The 7987-nt window shown below is 44.4% G+C and overlaps 1 long non-coding RNA gene across 1 annotated transcript; it reads right to left on the bottom strand.

Moving 5' to 3' along the window:
- Window positions 1-1984: 1984 nt before the first annotated feature.
- On the bottom strand, window positions 1985-3232 carry LOC130083017 (uncharacterized). The gene is made up of 2 exons (XR_008806805.1): window positions 2931-3232; window positions 1985-2225 (listed from the first exon to the last, which is right to left on the bottom strand). It is a non-coding gene; the product is annotated as an uncharacterized LOC130083017 (long non-coding RNA).
- Between the last annotated feature and the right edge of the window lie 4755 nt (window positions 3233-7987).

The following is a 7987-nucleotide window of genomic DNA, read 5'->3' as shown; positions in this document are numbered from 1 at the left end:
GCTTGATTTTTACACAGATTATCTGTCTCATATTCTACTGTCAGGACATAATGACAGTTTTAGCAAATACATGTTTTCAAAAGTTACCTTTAACTTTTAAAGTTAAAGTTTAACTTTAATTAGCCTGGGAAAACCCAGACAACTTCCGGCAAATTTAGATTTGCTCTGAAAGTTAGTCTGGCAAAGAGCTCATTCAAACTCATTTCCAATCCGCCGAAATCAAGGCACCAATCAGAAACGTTGGGGCGGGCTTTACACGATGACGACAGCGCTGGGATTTTGAAGCAGATTTTGTAGCCTACATTACAAAGATGGATGCCGCCGTCGAACATCACTCGTTCGAATCAGCTATCGCGTCTGTTTTAAGCGATTTGAACGTTTCCCTTTTGTTAAAAACCGAGCAAAGAACAACACTCAGAGATGTTTCTGCCGCTCTGCATACTCATTACCGCTCTCCTTCATCGCTCTGATTGGTTTTAGGTCTATCCGCGACGTCCGTTGGTGACGCCCCTCTGGAAATGATTTGTCTATGATGCTTTGCCAGACCATAACTCAGTTACAACTGAGAATGGTCTGGTTTTAACCAGGCTATGGATTAATAGGAATAAGAAGCAAATAGAGGGAATGCATTAACGTCACTTTCCCGCCGGAACACGCCCCCCTCAGCCGGACTGAGTGGCAAAAGAGCTGCTGCGAGACTGGAGTTAGGGGAAACTGCGAAAACTATTCCCAGCTAACACAAATACGTGACTGTTACGTAACTGCAACGTAATCTGGTGACCAAACTTTCGTCGTGACAACGTAACCAGTTACGTCGTGGCAACCGGAAAAGTGAAATTCCCAGATTCGTTGTAAGTAAGCGACGTTGTGGCAACGTCGTGGATCAACAGTCGTGTGTTGGTAACCAGTTGGTCATTTTAGTTTTAATTAATATGGGCGGACAAGCAGTGGTCTAATTTAACTTGTCCTCATTTGCTCAAAACTATTTTGGAGACTTTTCAACGACATACGAAAGATACAGACTCAGTATTTGGTTAATTCAGTTCATTTACTATAGGACAAAGCACAAACAACAGCAAAAACAGTGTGCAAACAGGTTTATAAACATTTAAAGAAGAAGGCTTTATATGAATATAATTAAAATAACGTAAGAAATGTAATGTAAAAATAAATAAATAATGGTTTTCTATTTTAATATACTTTAAAATATAATTTAATCCTGTGATGCAAAGCTGAATTTTCATAATCATTAATCCAGTCTTCAGTGTTACATGATATAATATTATACACAGGAATAAATTACACTACTATATATTCACATGTTTTACATTATGATAATATTTCACAATATTACTTTTTTTTTTTTTTTTCAAATAAAGCTTGATAAGCAGAATAGACTTCTTCCAAAAAATATTAAAAATAGTAACGTTTCCAAACTTTTGACCGGTACTGTATATGATTTTATACAAAATAAATAGTAGTTAATAAGATTGACACTGTATTATATTTAGTATTATTGAAGCAAAACAGAGTTCCTATAACAGTGCAATTTGTAGATTTTTAATCTTTGAGAAAATGTTTTATGAGTTGCAAACCTCTTTTTCTTTCCTTTCTCTCACAAACACAACACATCAGTTACCGGTACACCTTTTTCTTCATTGCAGGTGCACAAAACCTATTCTACAAATTACCAAACTCATAGGGTCATATTTTTGTTGATAAACAGTAACATTTTGGCCAATTATGCATATTTCTTGGTGTATAATTTTGTGAATCATCTATACTGTTTGGCTATTCTCATGTGGTCACACTTCACTTTTCATTCACAGTCGCATATGCTCAAACCCCGTGTGGCCACCCCTTAAATGTGAGCATACATTTCTTTTTTTTTGATTTGTAAAACAAAAAAAAAGTATTTGTGCACCTCCAATGAAGAATTTGAAAAGCTGCAACTGCAGTGTTTTTTTGTGAAAGAGAAAAAAAGTTAGAAACTTCTGTAAAAAAAAAAAAAAAAAACTTTCTCTCTGTGACTTTAAATCTACTGATGTCTGACTACTTTACACCTACAGATTCCACAGTCACAGGTGCTCAGTTTTGCTATAATAAAACCTATACAGAACATGGTAGTAATCAGCCATCCATGCAAAAGCAGAGGTCTGTGTGGTGTACAGGTACATCAGTCCAGGCCAACATCTCACGCCTTGATGCTGCGGATCCCAGAAAACCTACAATAAAAAAAGTACAGTTCAAAATCTATCATATACATCTCATCTGGTATCACAAATTATCATTCCACGTTCAATAAAAAATTAGGGTTAGGTTAAATGCTCAATATTAGGGCTGCACAATATTGAAAACCTTAAAAAATATATTTTGTTTATCTGCTGCTATATATATTGTGATATAAAAACAAATTTCAAGAGATGATTTATTTAGAGGAGTAAATCTGCATTGAAAATTATAAACAAATTACAAGCATGGATAAATTCAATAGAAGAAAAATACAATTGAAGGAGTGCATTATGTTTTTTAGGAAAATCTAACTTATCAGGTACGGATATTGAATTATCGAATGTAAAATAAGTCTTAGTCTGAGGTACAGCCTCTCCCTACTTTTACAAAAATTAAAAACAACCAGGCTGAAAAACACATGTTTTATGAAGACTGTTTATAACACCCCTCCTAATCCTCACAGAATTTGCAAGACAATGTCTGTAATAAATAGTGTGTGTAATTTCTTCAGTACCGTCAGCAGAACTGATAACGTCTGGGCTTATCGATACTGCGGTCTTCCTTAATTTGGCCCCTGGGCCCGTTTAATGTTTAATACCGGGTTTCGGAACCTATCCCTATGGGTGAGTTCATATGGATGAAGGCCTGTTGTGTTCTGTCTCTTGGTTTGTGATAGTGGCAGCTATTGGGAAACTCACCTTCGTCATGTACTGAGTGTGGATGGCATCAAGATCTTGTCCTGAAGAATCACAGGGTCAAATGATATCTCATCTGGTAACAAGAGCATAGCCATAACTTTAAAAACTCTAATGATATCTTTACCCCCTGATATTGCATTGGGGATATAAACTCAAACATTTTAAAGGCTAGGAGTATGAGCCATGAGTAAACTGGAAAGATATCTGTGAAAAATAACTTGCGTGCCTAAAGTTGTCGACCCCCTGAATTCAGCATTTGAAAGTAAAAAGAATTTCAGTATTTATCAGTAAAAAATACATAAAAAATACCTTTGAGTTGGACAGTATGTGGTGTCTGTCTCATTGGCCAACATAATTAAAAACACACCTAGAGAAAAAAAAAATATATATATATACCAATGACCATGATATCCTGTTATCATAATAGTTAAATGAATTATTATAACTATGAGTCAAGTCAAGTCAAGTCACCTTTATTTATATAGCGCTTTTTACAATACAGATTGTATCAAAGCGCTTCACAGTGATAACATGAAAACAATATAACAAAAACAATATAACAATATAACAAAGTTTGTTTCTAAAAGAAATTGCGTCAACGTCCACCTTAAGTAAGGCAGATCAATAATATTATTGAATATTAAATGTTAAATGTCCCCAACTAAGCAAGCCAAAAGCCAAGGCAACAGTGGCAAGGAACCAAAACTCCATCAGGTGACAGAATGGAGAAAAAAACCTTGGGAGAAACCAGACTCAGTCGGGGGGCCAGTTCTCCTCTGGCCAACGAAGGAACAGTGCATGATTCGGGCAGCATTACAAGTCAGATTGACCATTATAACATTATATTTGCCGCCTATTATTTAGCTAATTATTTAGCCTACAGGCTTCTCAAGGACAATGTAAGTGAAAAAAACTGGGGTTAATGAATTTAAAGTGTGAGACTTCATTCAAAAGCATAAATCCTACAGACCCACAACTATTGAACAGTCTGTTTGAGGTTTTGCTTAACAGTTACTAGTCGAGTTCATATTCATAGCCGTGGAGATTGTCTTGGACAGGGGGTGCAGCAGGCCATCAGCATGATGATCTTCTAGAAAATAACATGCAATGTGTCACACAGAGCCAACAATGTTACATAGAATTTACAATAGAACAAAGGGTTTATTACAAGGAAGCAAGCTAGAGCAGAGATGAAATAAAGAAAAGATAAAGAATATATATAAAAAAATCTTAAGGTAATATATTGTGCAATAAATGTATATGAAATTATAATCATGATTAAACAATAATTCCCCCTTTGTTGTGGAGGTTTTTTCCTGTCCCTCCTGAAATCACTTATTATCAATCTTTGTAAGTGACGTCATTAACAGTACGTTACAGTGAATTATTTCAGGTTAAATAAATTAGCTTACTTCCAATCAACACAAAAATGTGGTTAAAAACCCAAACTTATGTAAAACAAGAGCTCGTAACGTAAACTTAACTTAGCAGCTAGCTCTTCTGAAAACATTTGAGATGCTAACGGACTTTTTCGAAGACACAAAACCATTTCTATAAAGTAAATATTCAACAGAAGTGTATCAATTACACGTAAGAAAGATGTCAGGAACGTTTGTATGTATTATTTGTGTGATTTTGGTAACTAAACTTACCTGAAAGCAGTGAAAACAACAGTGAGAGACGCTAGTTCTCTTACGAGAGTATCTCTCGTACTGCGTAATAGCTTACGCTAGGGGAAAAACTCTTTTCCGCGAGATATTGAAGCCAAAAATTATCCTTCATTTTTTATTAATGTAAAACGCTTTGCAGCAGCAAGCAGACATAGGCGAAACAGCTCGCGCGCCTATTGGTTGCTCTGCAGCAAATGCAGCAGCCTATCGAGAGAGACTCTGCGTGAGGTAATGACCAATGGGGGCAATTCGCGCCCATATCGTCACGTCCCGCCAGAAGGGCCGTGGTCTCACCCTATAAATATGCTCGTTAGGCTGATACAAGCTGATTTTTACCTCTTCAGCGAAGCACACGCATCGCTGGATCCGGAGTGAGAAGCCGCGCCGTCGAAGCAAGCCTTTCAGCGGGACGAGCTCTGGAGTCGCTGGCCTCGCCGCCTTCAACTGCCGTACCTGCTGCGCTTTCCGGCGTTCTATATCCTTTCATACTCTGTGTGTATTTACTCTGTTGAGAGTGTTTGCTCGCTTACTTGACGCGACTCACACTTCTCTCACAAAAAGAGCTGCGTCTTTTTAAAGATGCCTTCCTGTGGCTCGTGCCGCGCCCCGCTCAGCGATGGAGACCGGCACGTCATCTGTGTTTCCTGCCTGGGTGAGGATCACGCGGCTCTCGCGCTCGCTGACGGCGGATGCCCTCATTGCGAGCTTTTGCCCATGGTGACTCTGAGGACTCGCCTGGCATCATTCTCCGAGCCTTCACCGCAGCCCGCCGTGGTGCCGCGCCGCAAGAAGCGCCGCGCCCAGCGCGCTCCCGAGCTTTCTCCAACCCGCCAAAGCTCGCCGGTTCGCCCGCCAGCTTCGCCGGCTTCGCTCGAGTCGCTCACTGACGGACAACGGCCGCCGCCTGCCGCCGCGTCCATCCACGAGTTTGACGAACCCACCGAGGCGTGTTCTCTTCTGGCATCCGATAGTGAGGATTGGGCGAGCTCCGTGGATCTCCCCTCCGCTAGCGTTTCCCGCCAGACCACTGGTAAGAGAGCCGGCATTGAGACTGAGCTGATGCGTCTGCTCTCTCAGGCCGTGGAAAGCATCGGCTTCGATTGGGAGGCGCCCGCGCAGCCGCCGCGCAACAGAATGGACGGACGCTTTCTCGGAAATGACGAGGCTCCGACGAAATCGCGGCCCGCGCCCTTCCTCCCGGAACTTCACGAGGAAGTGACTAAATCGTGGAACGCCCCCTTCTCCGCCAGGCTGCGTACCTCTGCCTCTGCTGCTTTCTCCTCGGTGGATGGCGCGAAGGACAGAGGATACCTTTCTGTTCCTCCTGTGGAACCAGCTGTAGCGTCTCATCTCTGCCCGCCCTCCGCTGGACGGCGCGCTCACACGACGCTACCTTCTAAAGCCTGCCGAGTGACGTCAACCATGCACGGTCACGCTTACACCGCCGCCGGGCAAGCAGTTTCAGCGCTGCACACTATGGCTATCCTGCAGATCTACCAAGCCGACCTTCTTCTTAAATTGGACGAGGAAGGACCCGGAGCGATCTGAGAAGCGCTACAGACCTCGCTCTTCGCGCTACTAAAGCCGCTGCACAAGCCATAGGACGAAACATGGCCTCTCTCACCGTGGCTGAGAGACACTTATGGCTGACGCTGTCCGAGATGACGGAAGCCGAGCGCTCTGTGTTCCTCGACGCGCCCATTTCACAAGCGGGCCTTTTCGGATCTGCCGTCAAAGATTTCGCGGACAGATTCATGGAGGTGCAAAAGACTTCGCAGGCCATGAAGCACTTCCTTCCGAAGCGCTCGAGCTCCACTGCAGGCCGCTCAAAACAGCCGTCTGCTCGCAGTTCTCAGCTGCAGCCTGCACCGCCTGCCGCCGCCGCTTCACAGCGCCGCCACGCCCGAGACCAAAGACCGCGCTCTCGCTCTGCTGGACGCCGCCCCCCTCAGCGCGGGCCCCGGCCGAGGATTGAGATCAAGCCCGAGGCCTCAAAATCTTCCTAGCCATTCTAGGAAAGCGACGGTGTTCAGATCCCGCTGCGGCCGGATTTCCACCAAAACTTCTCGCTCGGTCAGTTCCAAACATCGCGACTGTCCCAGTGTATTTCGCAGTGAGCCAGCCGGTGTCTCAGCCCGTTTGCCTGCGCACAAAAGCCGTTTTTACGGCTACCCAGATAAATCCAATAAAGAGTGCATTTTCTGGTGTTCCGGCCACGGGCGATGGTGTTATAAGTGTTGTAAGAATGCCCACCCAGTGCCCATTCACACACACAGACACAGCCCGCCACGGTGCAGGGCTAGCACAAATAAAATCGACTCCGGTCGATTGTGCAAACAATGTAGTAAACGGGCCCATGTCACCATGCCCGCTCACACTACATGCTGCGTGTCCCTTGGTTTCTGTAAAAACGAAACCAACACACATTCAGTCGGCCATGAACGACAGTGTTTTCAGTGTAATAAATGTGCCCGCAGCCCCGCGCCCACATTTTCTCACAGACACGCCGATTCCTACGGGATCTCCCCCGCTCGCTTTTTCTGCACAATCTGCCATAAAAAAGCTGAGCGCGGTCAGGCCGCCCGCTGTGATCAGCGCGCCCCCCGCCTCGAACGCTGTAAACACGGTGTTGTGTTCCCAGTATGCCCGGGCTCTCGAGCTGCCGTTTTGCCGCGACCAGAGCCCGGATTTCATTCTGCCCCTAGCTATTCACGCAGATGCGTGGTCAAAGCTTCCCGGGGTATCAGAATGGGTGCTGAACACTATAAAGAGAGGCTATTCGCTACAATTCGCTCGACGCCCGCGCCGTTATACGGCGCGTGTCGAAACTACGGTGAAAAACGAAGTGTCTTATCTACTTCGTGCCGAGATAGCGAAACTACTGAGCAAAGGGGCTATAGAACCTTTATCTCAGGCTCAGAGCGAAGGGGGCCTATACAGCAGATATTTTCTGGTGCCGAAAAAGGATGGGGGTCTCAGACCCATTTTAGATCTACGACAGCTGAACAGAGTGCTTGTCAAACGCCAGTTCAGAATGCTTACGACCAGGAAAATCCTCGCGCAAGTGCGCCACGGGGACTGGTTTATGTCGATAGATCTGAAAGACGCCTATTTCCAAATACAAATAGCGTCCCATCACAGGCGATTCTTGAGATTCGCCTTCGAGGGCCAGGCATATCAATACACAGTCCTGCCGTTCGGCCTGTCCCTAGCACCTCGTACATTTACGAAGTGCATGGACGCGGCGCTCGCACCCCTGAGACTTCAGGGCATGCGAGTCCTGAACTACTTGGACGATTGGCTGATTCTAGCTCGATCACGATCGGAGCTCATAGAACACAGGGCCGCATTACTCGAGCACCTCGAGGAGCTGGGCCTCACAGTCAA

This window comes from Rhinichthys klamathensis, unplaced genomic scaffold (genome assembly GCF_029890125.1).
Source record: "Rhinichthys klamathensis goyatoka isolate OS25496 unplaced genomic scaffold, OSU_Roscu_1.1 h1tg000051l_1, whole genome shotgun sequence".
NCBI classification, from domain to species: Eukaryota; Metazoa; Chordata; class Actinopteri; order Cypriniformes; family Leuciscidae; genus Rhinichthys; species Rhinichthys klamathensis.
Note: the sequence above shows the minus strand (reverse complement) of the source record. Positions and strands in the feature narration are given on the sequence as shown.